Source organism: Cotesia typhae, unplaced genomic scaffold (genome assembly GCF_013202065.1).
Source record: "Cotesia typhae breed Kobodo isofemale line unplaced genomic scaffold, CoteBio_Ctyphae contig_23, whole genome shotgun sequence".
NCBI lineage: Eukaryota > Metazoa > Arthropoda > Insecta > Hymenoptera > Braconidae > Cotesia > Cotesia typhae.
The window spans coordinates 4,069,387-4,083,644 of record NW_027423729.1 but is presented as its reverse complement, the minus strand read 5'-3'; the positions used below and the strand labels follow the sequence as shown (position 1 = coordinate 4,083,644).

General features: G+C 29.8%; 1 protein-coding gene across 2 annotated transcripts in view; it reads right to left on the bottom strand.

The window, feature by feature from the left end:
- The window catches only part of Smash (smallish), a 69,067-nt gene extending 55,382 nt beyond the window's left edge, over positions 1–13,685 (bottom strand). For both annotated transcript variants that reach the window (XM_074239204.1, XM_074239203.1), the window contains exon 1: positions 13,253–13,685. The gene's annotated coding sequence lies outside the window, so the exon portion shown is untranslated. The remainder of the gene's footprint in view (positions 1–13,252) is intronic.
- Positions 13,686–14,258: the final 573 nt, after the last annotated feature.

Below are 14,258 nucleotides of genomic sequence, written 5' to 3'. Positions count from 1 at the left end.
ACTATATTCCGACTATCTGGGTATTACTTAACCGGGATTCGCTCTGTTTTATCGCGATATTTTGTACAAACTCCAAGCTACCGTGTTATCTTCCTACACGAAAAAAATAACAGTCATTGTTTGGAAATTTGTTCCCACAGAGGGAACAAAAGTAAAAATAAAGAGTCACTGTGATACTTGACATCAAGGCCGAGAATGGAGAACTCGGAAGCAGCAAGAAAAGTACGTGGTTAATAATAAGTGGAGTGGATAGAGTGAAACGGGTGGAATAGAATTATTATTTAATAAAGGGGCCAAGGAGCAAGGAACGACCTCACTCTCGTCTTCATCTAAGGGAGTGGCTCTCTGAACTGCAGATGCCTTTTGCTTTACACGGTTGCTTTCTTCTCTGCTATATATAATACTATTACATACTCTATGTATAACTACTCTGTTACTACTGTGTACTGTGAACTATTCACTGTGTGTAGCATATATCTACCTCGTCCTCTTGCAGCCTACTCGCACATGCGAGCATCTGAATAAACACCAGGTTGTTATTACGACGTTCATCCTTAGTGAGGTATCGTGGGAACTGGGTATGCAAGAAAGTTTTCATCAACACACCTTTTGTATTATGTGTATCAATTATCATATTCAATAATCAATACCCGATTTATTTGCCGTATTATATATATTATATATTGTATATTTGTACTTCACTTTAGTTTTATTTTAATCATTCGATACCGGCATTTCGCTTCGCTACCCATCAATTACATTTTACATTTATTTTATTATTTTTATTTTAAACTTTCAAACTATGAGTTTAGATCTGAAAGTATCAGATTGAAGAAAGTCATTTTCTGTTATAGATAAACTAATAAGGATGTATATATGTAGTATGTGTAAGTAGAAAAATAAAATCAATTTTATGGCTTATTAAATTTTCTTATGACATTTTCACACTTGACTAATTATTACTTGAATAATAAAGTCAAGAAATAAAATTCGAATGGAGTCTTAAAATTTTTTTAAGTTTCAATTTTAGATTAAATCAGTTGATATCCGGTGAATGGGGATATATTTTGATAAGATTTATAGTATTTTTTCAGATAAGTGAAGTTTTTTAGCTCGATTTTAAATTACTTCAATTTTAAAGGCGATAACTATAACTTTGGAGCCATTAATTTTAATTGAGGTTTTTTGGTATTTTATTCCTTGAATTTTACGTCAGCATTTTTTATAGATTGTAATTCTGAAGTCACAGTCGTGTTTTTAAGAAATTGTTGTTGTTTGGTTTTAAAAAATTTTTTGATTTAAAATTTTAGGATTGATAAATTTGAAACTTAAATTAACTGGCATCTTAATAAGATGGATATAGTTTCTTAAACGACTCAGTATTTGATAACTTTAAAAGTTAATATCTGGATGGAGTATTGAAGATACGAAAAAATCATGACACTTTTTTGTGGAGGGTTTAATTTCCTATAAAAAAAGTCTCCAATCATTTTTTCATATTTTCAATATTTTTGTCAGAAATTTAATTATATTTAAAAAAAAAATAAAGTATTTTTTTAAAACAAAAACTTTAAATATTTTACAAAAATTCCAAACTTATTGATAATTATTTATAAAAACAAATAAAATAATGTGTACTCAATTTATCTAAAATAAATAAATTCGCTACAAATATTTTATTACAAAAAAAAGTATGCCATTCCTCATAACTTCAATTATATAAGTACAGATGTTTCAAATAAAAAAAAATTGAAATTATTTTTAGAATAAAGTCGATGAGTAATAGAATTAAAACTTATTGCGTTTAATTGTTCGGTAAATTAAACAGAAAAAAACAAACTAGATATAATAGCAGTAGAATAGAAAAAAGTAAGAGCTTAAATGACGAATAAAAATGAATTGATGATTACTATGCTTCATGATTCAATGGATAAATATAAAGCATGATTCACGTGATACCAAAAGTCTTAGGTAAAATGAAATATTTTAATGATTCAGTTAATTTAAGCGATAAGACTAATTGCAGGTTCCAATAAAAGTAATATACTTTTTTAAAACTTATAGCTCTACTACTTTTATTGCAACTCTAAATAAAAGTTTACGACTCAAAGTGTATCCGCGGACTTTTTTCGCCCGATTAAAGTTACATTCAGCAACTTTTAAGTCTTAAATGTAAGATACAATATTATATACATATATATTGTATAAAACTAGACACAATACAGCCAACAGACTTGTTCTAAAATGATAAAGCCTACTGGTTTTTTGCTCCAACTCTTTCACATTGTCTGGTAATAAGTTTCGGCTGAATAACTCTAACTTGTCTTTAAAATAATAATAAAGAGATAAGAAAAGAATTTATATTATTTTTGTTTTAGTGACTGACTACCTCGACAATTTAGCGGAATTACATAACGGTGAGGACTCTCGGGCGTCTCGGTGCGCTGCCCTCCGTTGCTTGCCTGCATTTTAGATATCCACGTTATTCTCCCAATTCATTATTATGAGCTTTGTATTTCTCTAATGTAAACATGTAATAACTTTTTCAATTCACGCTGAAGTAAATAACAAGATTTCATATTTTTTTTCTTAATAAATTAAATAAATTATTTAAAAAAAAAACAATTACTCATAGGGTAAATTTAAACTAACCAGAAAAAGTTGTAGTTTAAAGTTTGAAAATTAAATTCTGATTAAAATATTGAAGATACGAAAAACTGATAAAATTTTTTTCATAGAGAATTCAATTTTCTACAAACCAAGTCTCTTCTTATTTTTTCGTATCTCCAATATTTATTCTAGAAAATCCACTTTTAAACTAATCAAAAAATAAGTAGTTGAAAAAATTATATCCATCTAAGTTTAAAATTGAAATTCTAGATGAAGGATTAAAGATAAGACGATGATAAGGATCTTTTTTGTAGGAAATTAAATTTTCTACAAAAAAGATTTCTTATGATTTTTCTATACCTCTGATATTTAATCTAGAATTTAATTTCAAATTTTTGGAGCTCAATTTTCCATAACAATTTCTTTAATACAATAATTCAACTTGAATTTTTGATTTTCCAGTAACGTAACTACCTTATTACGTGTAACGGAATTTCGGAAGGTGAATAAATAAAGTCTGCATGAGTAAAATTAAAAATTAATTATGTAAATACCCCTGAAGTCGTGGCAAGTTATGTTGCATATAACATATTACATATTATAGAGAACACATGAGAATAAGAAAGAGCCAAAGTGATAAATTATTCTTATAACGCTGAGAGAACAGCTCACCTCGTACTGGGTCCCATACTAAGTGAAGGTGCAAATGAAAATGGAATTGAAATTGGAAAATAAGTTAACCTGGCAGGCTCGCAATTACGCAACGAGGACAGCAGCATCGGGGCGCGTACCTCCTATATACTCTACACTATTCTCTCTCAACTTGGCATGGGTGTATTTTATTTTTATTTGCAGCATGGAGTATGTAATATAGAAGCGCGTTTGTTACGTGTTCGCCGACCCAAGAGAGAGAACACTCGTATGCCAAACACGCGTGGTGTGTTCTCGATCCTATCCCAGTTCCATGGTCTCTTACATAATGCGGATATCCACCAAACTCAGTCACCCATTCGCTTACTTTACATTCTTTTTCTTTCATTTTTTTTTATTTTGACTGCTCCGGCTCCCACTCGCGAATCACGAGTCATTTAAATCATAAATAAATTAATAATTTAATTAAATAAAAAACTTTAAATAATTTAATCAAGAAAAATCTTCCTCGGAATAATAATAGTTGAAGATGCGAATAATAATTTTTTAAGGAGAAGAATCCATCGCGCAGGTGCGACTCGTGCTAGCAGCATCGCGTGTGTGTTTTTGCAGAGTCCTCGGATCGGAGCAAGTCAACGACCTCCTCATATGAGCACAGCCTTGGTGTTTATACACGTGGAAATCGATGGAAAAATAATGTTTTACTAATAATTTTTTTTTTTTGGGTTTCAGCACATATGAATGTATGATATAGGTGGGTGTTTGCAGTTTTTCGGTATTTATAGCCCACACATCTCGCGATATTTTATCCATTTTATTGTAAAAAAAAAAAAAGTCTGGTGATGTTAATTGAAATTTCTATTGAAAAAGCAATATTTCATTGGGTATTTTAATTTATAATTTTTGACTTGAAAAATAATATTGACCCAATTGTAACTGGTATCAATCATCGAAAAGCTGTGTAAATAATCAGTGTTTGAAAAAATTTGCAAAGTATACATGTGAGCTAAGAATTTTAGGAAAATAAATATCAGTACGCTAATAAAGTTAAATTTATAAAGAAAATTTAAATTTCACGATTTTATTAAGAAGAAAAATATTATTTCAGACTAAGATTATTATTATTATTATTATTATTATTATTATTATTATTCAAAAACACGATAATAGTAATAACAATAATCACGTAGTAAATCACGTTAGTTATAAAAAAAAAATTCTTGCAATAAAAATTTACAACCAACTTTCAGTATTTTTTTTTTTTACAAAAATATAAAAGACAGTAAAATTTGACAACTTAGGTAGACTCAAAAATTTTGGTTGTAATTTAAAGTTTTCCAGCAAATTCTTGTTACAGGTGCTTTGCCTTATTGCCTTATATTAGTGAGGGTCTTCTCGACAGGTCAGAGACCATTTTTAACAATGAAAACACAGTTGGAGTAAAGTGGTGAGCACTTGAGATTTAATTGTTTGTCTAGTCAAGCCAGTTTAACTGTTATGTATTCTCGGAGCTGGACAGCTAAATTGGGAGGAGGGTCATTGAAGCAAAGTAATATAAAGGTTGTAACAAAAAGAAAAGAAAAAAAAAAAAAACGTCTAGTCAAGTTGTAACAAGCTAAAATTCAAATAACAAAAGCCAATAACCTGAACCCAAACAGATTATCGCGTTCAAGGAGTACAACGCTGTAACTTGTAACAAACTTTGAGAGTAAGTTAAGTATCACACGATCTCACTTTACTTGGCATTACATGTAATGTAAAATAGGTCTTTTCTATGCCATACTCGCCGTGTAGTGTAGAGTTTAGAGCAACGACAGAGTTTTGAGCCTCCGGCGTATCATCATCATCATTTTGTATTACTCTTACTTAAAATAGACCTACTCTCTCCCTCTTTCTCGGTCACTTGGATTTATAATAATCTTGTGTTTATATTGAAGTAGACTCTCTGAATCTTTAATCTTAATATTGTAAATCAAAAGTACTGAGCTGTCCTCGTCCACTCTAAATTCCAGAGTGAGTATAAAAATATAGGATAGGATAGAGAGTGAATATAACTATGAAAATAATAAAATGAAATGAAACGGCTGTCAGAGTCGTCGATAAGGAAATATATTTAACCAGGATACAAATTTGACATGATGACGTATGGTAACGATCGCTGGTAAAGCTGCCGGTTTATAGATGGACTGACATGCATGAACAATGACTAACACAAGTGTGTGATAATGCAAGAGTGATTAATGAACCTGTTTATCTCTGATTAATCTCACTGTTATTTATTACGAAAGGTATCTTGTATTTTTGTATCGAGTTATCAGTTAACCCGTTTATTACTTTACTGTCTGGAAAAATTTTAATAAGGTTGTTGATCGACAATTTTTCAAAAGTTGTTTAAGTTTATGTAATATTAAATTGCAAGTGAAATTAATGTTTTCTTAAAATTTTATCCAAAAATGATATTTTCAATTCAATTAAAAAAAAAATTACAAATTCTTCAAAAATAAAAACCTTGACAATAGTTTTCTAAAAATTTAAATCATTAAAAAAATTTTAACTCCAAAATAATTTTTTTATTTTATTCATAAAATAACACCCTCAGCAGGAAATTTTCTAGTAAAGCTTTTTTTTTTACCCGAATAAAATCAAGACGAATTTTTTCCAAGCTCACAATCCATTAATCTTCATCTAACCTCTGACCATTAAATAAAAATCTAATTCACTTTGAATCTATCAATTCCTCAGGATTTTTTTTTAATAAATGAAAGATATTTCCTCCAGGAACTCCAAAAACACTCACACAAAATTTAACATCTGATCAATGATCCACCGTATCAATGATTCACGTTTCCGAAGGGAAAAGGAACACCTACATCCGACCAAAAATAGTATGTTGTACATTTGATATTTTAAATGAATGAATGTGGAGCACACTGCAATGTACTGCCGTATAGGGGGAAGCATATGGAATTTATTTCAAGATTCTACAGATAAATGGAATCGAAAATGTGCAATTCTACGGCAGAAGCCGAGCATGATGGTCTCCATTGTGATCCAACTTCCGGCATCGTATATTACTGTATATACGCCAACAGTTGAACCCGGCCAACTGTTATGGACAATAGAATTGTAGTGTGTATGCTTCCAGATCTATTATTCGTTCAAGTTCCAAGTCCAAATAAAAAAAAAATATATATATATATTAATTTGTTAAAATTTGATATAATTATGTACTTCTTACTTTGTACTCAAATAATTTAATTTTATATTTTTTATGTTGTAATTATGTTTAAATATGTATTCCTTCTGGTTCTATGTACAGGTGTGTACCACCTCTATAGAATCACTACCAGAAGTAAAATGATAAATAAATAAATAAATAAATGAGCAAGATAATAAAAAGAAGATCCTCTACTGGGTGAGTTGAGAGTGGACACTCGATACTCGAAACTTTGCTGGCAAACTCTCACGTTCGCCCTCTATATCCTCACCGACTCTAGAGTATACTCTACGGTGTCTAACTCCCGTCACGCCTATCGATTTACACGGCCATTCTCACTCAGGTTGTCCATGAATCGCCTTCAAGACTTGAGCAAAAAATTTTATTATATTGTATTATATTTTATGCTTGTAACTTGACAGCAATGATGATTATGATAATAATAATAATAATAATAATAATAATAATAATAATAATAATAATAATAATAATAATAATAATAATAACAATGAAAAATGAAAAATAATAAAGTAAAATATGAAACTGCAGAGTTGTAATACAACTGATAAGCTGATGAGTAAATATAATTAGATAAGGAATGTGAGACAGTTATTTGAATTTATCATCCAGAAAAATAAAACAAGGAATTCCGATTATTGTCTTGATAAGAGTGTAATATTAGATCGAGGTACTGTCTGGTCGAGATCATGGTTTTTTTACTATAATAAGAAATAACTAGAGTTGGGAGTTTTGAGTTTAATTAGAGTTTTGGACTGTGACTAGAATGGAGCGTTGCTGTTAGTATTGGGGATGGAAAATGTAAAGAACATATGACATGTGACGATTTTTAGCGACAGATGTTTTTTTTTAAACTAGTTTTACTCTCTAAAGTCCTAATAATTTAATAATTTATTTTTAGTTGCTGGTTATTGAAATTTTTGTATTGATTGAAAAATTGAGGGTAATTTAAGGCCAAAAATTATTATTGAATTTTTTTAATCAGGGTATTTAATAATAATAATTAATATCAAAGTTTCTATTATTATTATTATTATAATTATAATTAAAAAAAAAAGTCTTTAATCATATTTTTTTGTTTCATTTAAAAAACTAATTGAAAAAAATCTTGCCAAAAGTTGCAATGATAATTATTATTTAATTTCTCTTTACGAATTTCAAAAATATTTTATGATAAATTATTCATTAAAAATTAAAAAAATTTTGTGTTATCTGATAACTTCAGTATCATTACCTTAAAATATTATCCCATTAAAAAGCAATCCATAAACAAATTGAAGAAATAAAATTGAATTTGTATAGCACAGTATTAATAATAGCATATATTGAGTATATTTATAGAGTCACGAGAGATTTAGCTTGTTAGATTATTTGTAGAGATACCGATGGTAATGAAACTCTCGCTAGATTGGATGAGAGTGTGGGGGTGATCTAGATCGTGAGATCCAAGACTCATTTGCCTGATTCACTAGGAGGTATCTCGAGACCTCTACCCGTTCTAAATATACTAATACGTATGTAGTGCCAGCAATATCCACCATACGATACCATACAATGTGCATGTATAAATCTAAATCTCCCTTGTCGCTGTTATACGGGGACCTTTTACTGCACTACACAGCTAGCTCTAGTCTCTGGTACATGTTATAAATTAAAAATCTAAAATAAAGACGATGGGATCCGTACAGAGCACATCGGGGTGAAAGTGACGCCGCTCTTCGAGTAACTATGCCTTCGGTTTTAGTTTTAGTCATTTTTATTTTTCTTCTTCTTCTTTTTCTCTTGCATCAAGTCGCTTAAGGAGACGAGATCAATACCAATTTAGAAAGCTTCCCAGATTTAAAAATTTTCCTTTACTTGCAATCGGGCTTATTAAAACGGCTATTAATTATCCGGCGGAATTATATTATATTATAATTATAATTATACGTAAAATAACGAATCGAGCATCCTTGACATAGACGCGGGAATTTTCATTTCTGCATAAATGACTAAAGAAAGCTTATTATTGTAATTTTTGTGTCAATAACACCAATAATGAAGACTATTTTTTGTTCTTTTTTCATTTTTATAGTTTATGTAAGTCTTCGGTTAATAAACCTGAGATTTAACTCAAGGATAAATAATTTATAATTCATTATTGATAATTGCTCTTTGATCTAGAGTTCAAAAGTTCAAAAATGCCAGTGTAATAATAGCCGTCGAAATTTTTTGCAACATAAATTTCGTACTTTGAACTGCTTGATGTTCTGTTTCTCAATTTTATAAAGATTAATGACTTTTATATATTATTTAATTAAAAAAAAATTTTTAAGATTAAAGTATACACTGATATAAAAAAAAATTTTTGAAATGAATCATTTGGATTTTAAAATTTGAACTTTTTTCAAAATTTCCTTCAGAAAAAAATTTACGCTAAATTTGTGAAAAATTGTATTCACATACAAATGAATCAATAAAAAAAAACATCCGATTGTTTCTGTAATAAAATTCAACATTACAAAAAAAAATGTTGCAATTTTTATTGTAAAATAAAACAGTTGTTTTTTTCTACTTTTTACCAAAAATGAAACGTAATTATATTGTTAAAACTACAAATATATAATTTTATATCTTCAACATAAATTTAATCATTAATGACTCTTCATACAATTTTTTAGTCATTAATGTTTAAGAATTACGATACTTTTCACAAGCAAATTTCTCAATTTCTCTAACAAAATCCTTGACATTTCTAGTCTTAAATATTAACCAATAATTAAACTCCTGATTGCTAAAATATTATTACCCTCGATACATTCACCCACAATAAAACTCAACGAGGCTTTAATTATTATTATTTACAATTTACAGTAAACATCCTTTTTTGCAATGTAAGGATTCACGGTTTAAGAAAAATTTATAAAACCAGTTCCCTCTATATTTGCTTTTACGACACATCCATGCTCTACACGAGGAAACATGTATATTTATATATATGACTTGCATCCCTCTTGTTTATAATCCCTTTTGGTTTATTGTGCGCGCCACGTACTAAAATTGTAAGTATACCGAGGACGTTGTTGTAACGGCACTCCCCAACTTTATATTCTTTTATGCTCCCTCTTCAATTTTTTCGACGTACTTTGCCTCTTCCTCCTTCACTGTAGTCATACTCGGGTTTTTTCATACACACATGTACTTGACTGAAATTTCCTTCTACTTCGTGACGTCCCATAGATACTTCAAAAACTCGAGGACAAGAAATTTCGAGGACCTGGGGTAAATCTTTTACGACGAGTTGTCTACCTAACTTTTAAAATAAAAAAAATTTTGACAATCCTTAATCTTTACTAAAAACTTTCAAATTTTTAACTCCAATTTAATGAATATAAATTCATCAGACACTTGTGTATTTTGAGTATCATTTTTCACATAAATAATCACTAAAGTGATTTTAATTTCCGTCAAACATTGAGTATTACATTTCACTCACGTACATCGCGTCAATTTCCTTTAAGAAATTTAATTAAAAATTTTTTTCTTCACTTTACGTAATTCTTCTCTTTTCTTCATCAAAACTGATTTACATTTAATTTTACATTTTTTCTTAGAATGTTTATAATTTTCAATAATCCTCAAAATTCAAGATTAAACCTTAAAATTATTTCCTTTTGAAATGTTAATTGAATTTTATTTTTGGTCTACAATATTTGTCCGAATTAAAAAATAGAATGGCCAATCCCAAAGAATAAAATTATTTGGACTTTAATCCATGTTATATATTTTTATAAATTATTCCGAATAAACATAAAAGTTTCAAGAAAAATATCTTATACCAAAATAAGCTGATATAAAAATTTTTTTTCAACAAATAAATTATTTATAAAATTGTAGATACAATTTTTCTTAAAAAAAAAAAAAAAATAAAAAAATAGTTCACTTTAATTTTATCGAAAAGAATAAAATCCTAAAAATGTATTTATAATTGATTTATGTTATATTAAAATAAAAGTTCAGTAATGGCCTAAAAGGTCGGCTCTTTTGAGCAGTCACCCTCCAAAATATGTATAGATATATATGTATTTATAAAGCATTAGTCGTAACCCTCTTTCACGGAAATAAATAATGTACATAATATAATAGTACAGTCGTTATAATGATCCCGTCTTATGAATTTGACAGAAAAATAAGTACTGGTTGGCAAGGAAGTCGTAAAATTGAGTTTTTCAGTGGTCCCACACGAGAATGACGGACGTAAACATACACGTGCTCGAATAATCCGATTCAATGAAGAAGACATGACCGGTTTTTAATACTCAAGCCACTGAAGAAAATAATTTAAATGTAACACATACAGCATTAACGATAAATGCATTTTTTGTTTTCATCCAAGCAAAACCATAATAAATATCTTTATACATGTGTATAAATAATATAAATGGGTTTAATGTACTTATTAAATTGTTTTTGGAGTAATTGAACGGTACTTTTACCACCGGATGGTATTACCATTCAATTGTCTTTATTATACACATATATGGCCGCAGAATGTAAGAGTTCTGAAGAGCAAGAAGTAATAATGATAATACAATAATTCCATGTGTCAATTCTGGTCTAGTGTTGCTCGTTCACCTTATGTATATATATATATGTATGTAAAGCTACTCAATATTAATGCTTGATATATAATAAGGAACGCAATGTTTTTAAACGGTACCATGACCGAGGCCATGCACTCCATGAAAACCCAAGAGAATCTTCATTATTATTGAGCATTGAATATTTTATTAAATCATTGTCTGATAAGATCTACAGGCACACTCAGCTGTCAGCCAGAGCTAATGCATTGTGATGAAAAATTGGTTGGGAAAATGAAAGTTTGTGTAGTTGATTGAAAATCCTCCTGTTTTAATTACTGTTACTATTAAGTAATTAAAATTCATTGGATGTATATAACCTTCAGACCAAATTATTTTATTCCCTAGTATGCTATAAACTCATTGTTGATTATAAAAAAAAAGATATATTTAAATATACTCGAGTTTAAATAAAGAATTTATGGTAATTTAAATGAAGAAAATTAATTTTAATTTAATATTAATTCGAGATTTGATTTTTTAATTTAAAATTAAATTTTATTTCAATAAAATTTGACAAAATATTTTTAAAATATTTAACTTTTAAAAATTAAAGTTAAATTTAGCTCAAACCACTTGAAAATATTGAACTCCAAATCTCAACAAGACTTTATTATTAAATCATATACGAATTCCATAATAAAAATATTAAAACTCGAGTAACATAACAACGAGATAGCGATGGCGCCAGAGAAAAGAATCTTTAAAAATATTTTTCAGCAATTGATTAGTCAGCAGATGACTAGTTGGAGAATCCTCTCTCCATTACAAGGAGATGTGAATCACTTGGATCCAAATTTGGACATAGACAGACTGTCAGTAACAAAGTAAAAGTCCAATCAATCGAATGGACCAACCAATTACAATTATTAAAATAAATTAAGCCTCCAAAATACGTCCAAAGATCCCACCTTCTAGCTGGAACAAGTACTACGTATCTTCCTTACGGAGGAATGAAAACAAACATGAAACATGAGGTAGGTCAACGAACTTTTGGATCTAATGATCGGGCATTTCCGATCCATCTGCGAAGGACGTGGGACTCGTGAGATTATTTGCTGGTAACACAAATAAAATGTATATGCTGGTGGCTCTTAACGTGTCTCATTAGGCGTATCGCGAGTTATGCAATCCAACATATACATCCACATGCGACTGTTACATTACGTTAGTCTAGCATCCAGCAAGTACAAGTACAGGCACGTGCCCCGATATCATTGGATATCACGTTGCTTAGCTCACAATAACAACAACAACAACAACAACAACAACAACAACAACAACAACAACAACAACAACAACAACAACAACAACAACAACAACAACAACAACAACAACAACAACAACAACAACAACAACAGCAGCAGCAACAGCAGCAGGAACATCAACATCAACAACGTCAGTAGTCACAAGTTGGTTCAGTCTACAGACCACAGACTACTACACAGCACACAGTAGTCGTACATCTAACGGTGCGCGAATGTTTGCACATTTAATTTAATTGGAACTTGAGAAAAATGCGTCCTCGCATTCGAGTACGAGAAAATTAACGCAGAGTTACTATCCTCAGCTGAACTTGCGACGTGACGCAGCTGACTCATACTCAACTCGGGAGTTAATTTTACAAATTAACCGCATTCAACCACCATCATCATCATTTCTTATTTTTTTTATTTTTTCTCTGATCTCTGTTGGGATAATTATCAACAATTAATACCAAATAATTCCAGTTATTTCATAAAGTTATTTCTTCTTACCGAAAATTCCAGATAAGGCGAAAAATTATTGCTGGAGCGAAAATGGATGACGGATTTCAGCGAATGCGCATCAACTCTTGATCCTCTTGATCCCTCTCTCGCTCTATTGCGCTAGTATTAGTGCCAGCAGCGGGTAAACTTCTCATCCACAAGAAGACTATGTAATGTGTGTGTGTGTGTGTGTTGGTGTGTTTGGGTTTGTGTATATTATTTTATACATATACAAGTAAAGTAAATGTCTAGTCGGGTACAACTTACATATACAACACAGACGAGCAACCAGAATCAGAACTAACACATGGATCACGGGCCGTCGATGTTAAATGTAAAAACCTAAGTGCTGAGTGTTATATAGATGAGAATATTATATTGATTCTTACCTTGCGTTCGTATCCGTCGTCTTCAGGAATTAAATCCACGGGTTGTAGAATCCAACTTCGGCTCCAACTTGTATATATTTACAAATATTTATTTTTATTCAATTTAATTATTTTATTGAATAAAATTATAAAATCCACTAACAAGTTCTCACTGTGATTATATTATGACGGCGTGTCTTGCACTCTCGCTCCACTGTTTCGGTTAATGTTTCATCTGGTAAAAACAAGAGAGTAGTTTTAGGTTAAAAAATTTGCGGGATTATTTTTTTAAAAAGCTTTAACGAGTTTAATGTTAAACATTCGCGAAGTGAGGAACAACTGAGTTTGTTTGTTTTAGTTTCAAGTGTTTTGGAAAAGGAAGAGTAATTAAGGTGAAGTGAGAATAAACGCGACCGCACGAACCGGCTTGACGTGTAAGACTGGAGACTGCTTGCTTTGCGGCATAGCGGGAGAAACACTCGACGCGAGCGCTCGGGCAACCTCGCCGGAACTCGGGCTCCGAGAGAGGGGGCTGGTGAAACGCGCTAGATAGTACAGTGTGTATTTTGTGTTTTGTATTCTGGGTGGAGTTTCTTTACTTCTGGTTTATAAGCATTAAGAGCCGAAGATGGGGAATAAGAAGAATTAGAAGATTTGCTGGATTTTTTTTATTATTATAATCGAATCAGAATGATAATAAAATTAGATGATATTTAATTATGTCATTTAATTTAGATGACATTAAAGATAGCTGTCACTTGATAATTTTTTAATTTTCTTCAACAAATAAATTTCTTCCAAAAAATTATTTTTAAAAAATTCCATTTGTAGTTTTTTAAAATTTCTAAATGTCAATTTTTTTTGCCACAATTTATTTGTTAAAAAAAAATTATTAAATATCTACTAAATTTATTTTCATTTAATTTAGCAGATATTTAATAATTTAAAATATTTTTTATGAAAAAAAAAATGACAAAAAAATTATAAAAAAAAATTGACATGTAGAAATTTTATAAAATTAAAAATG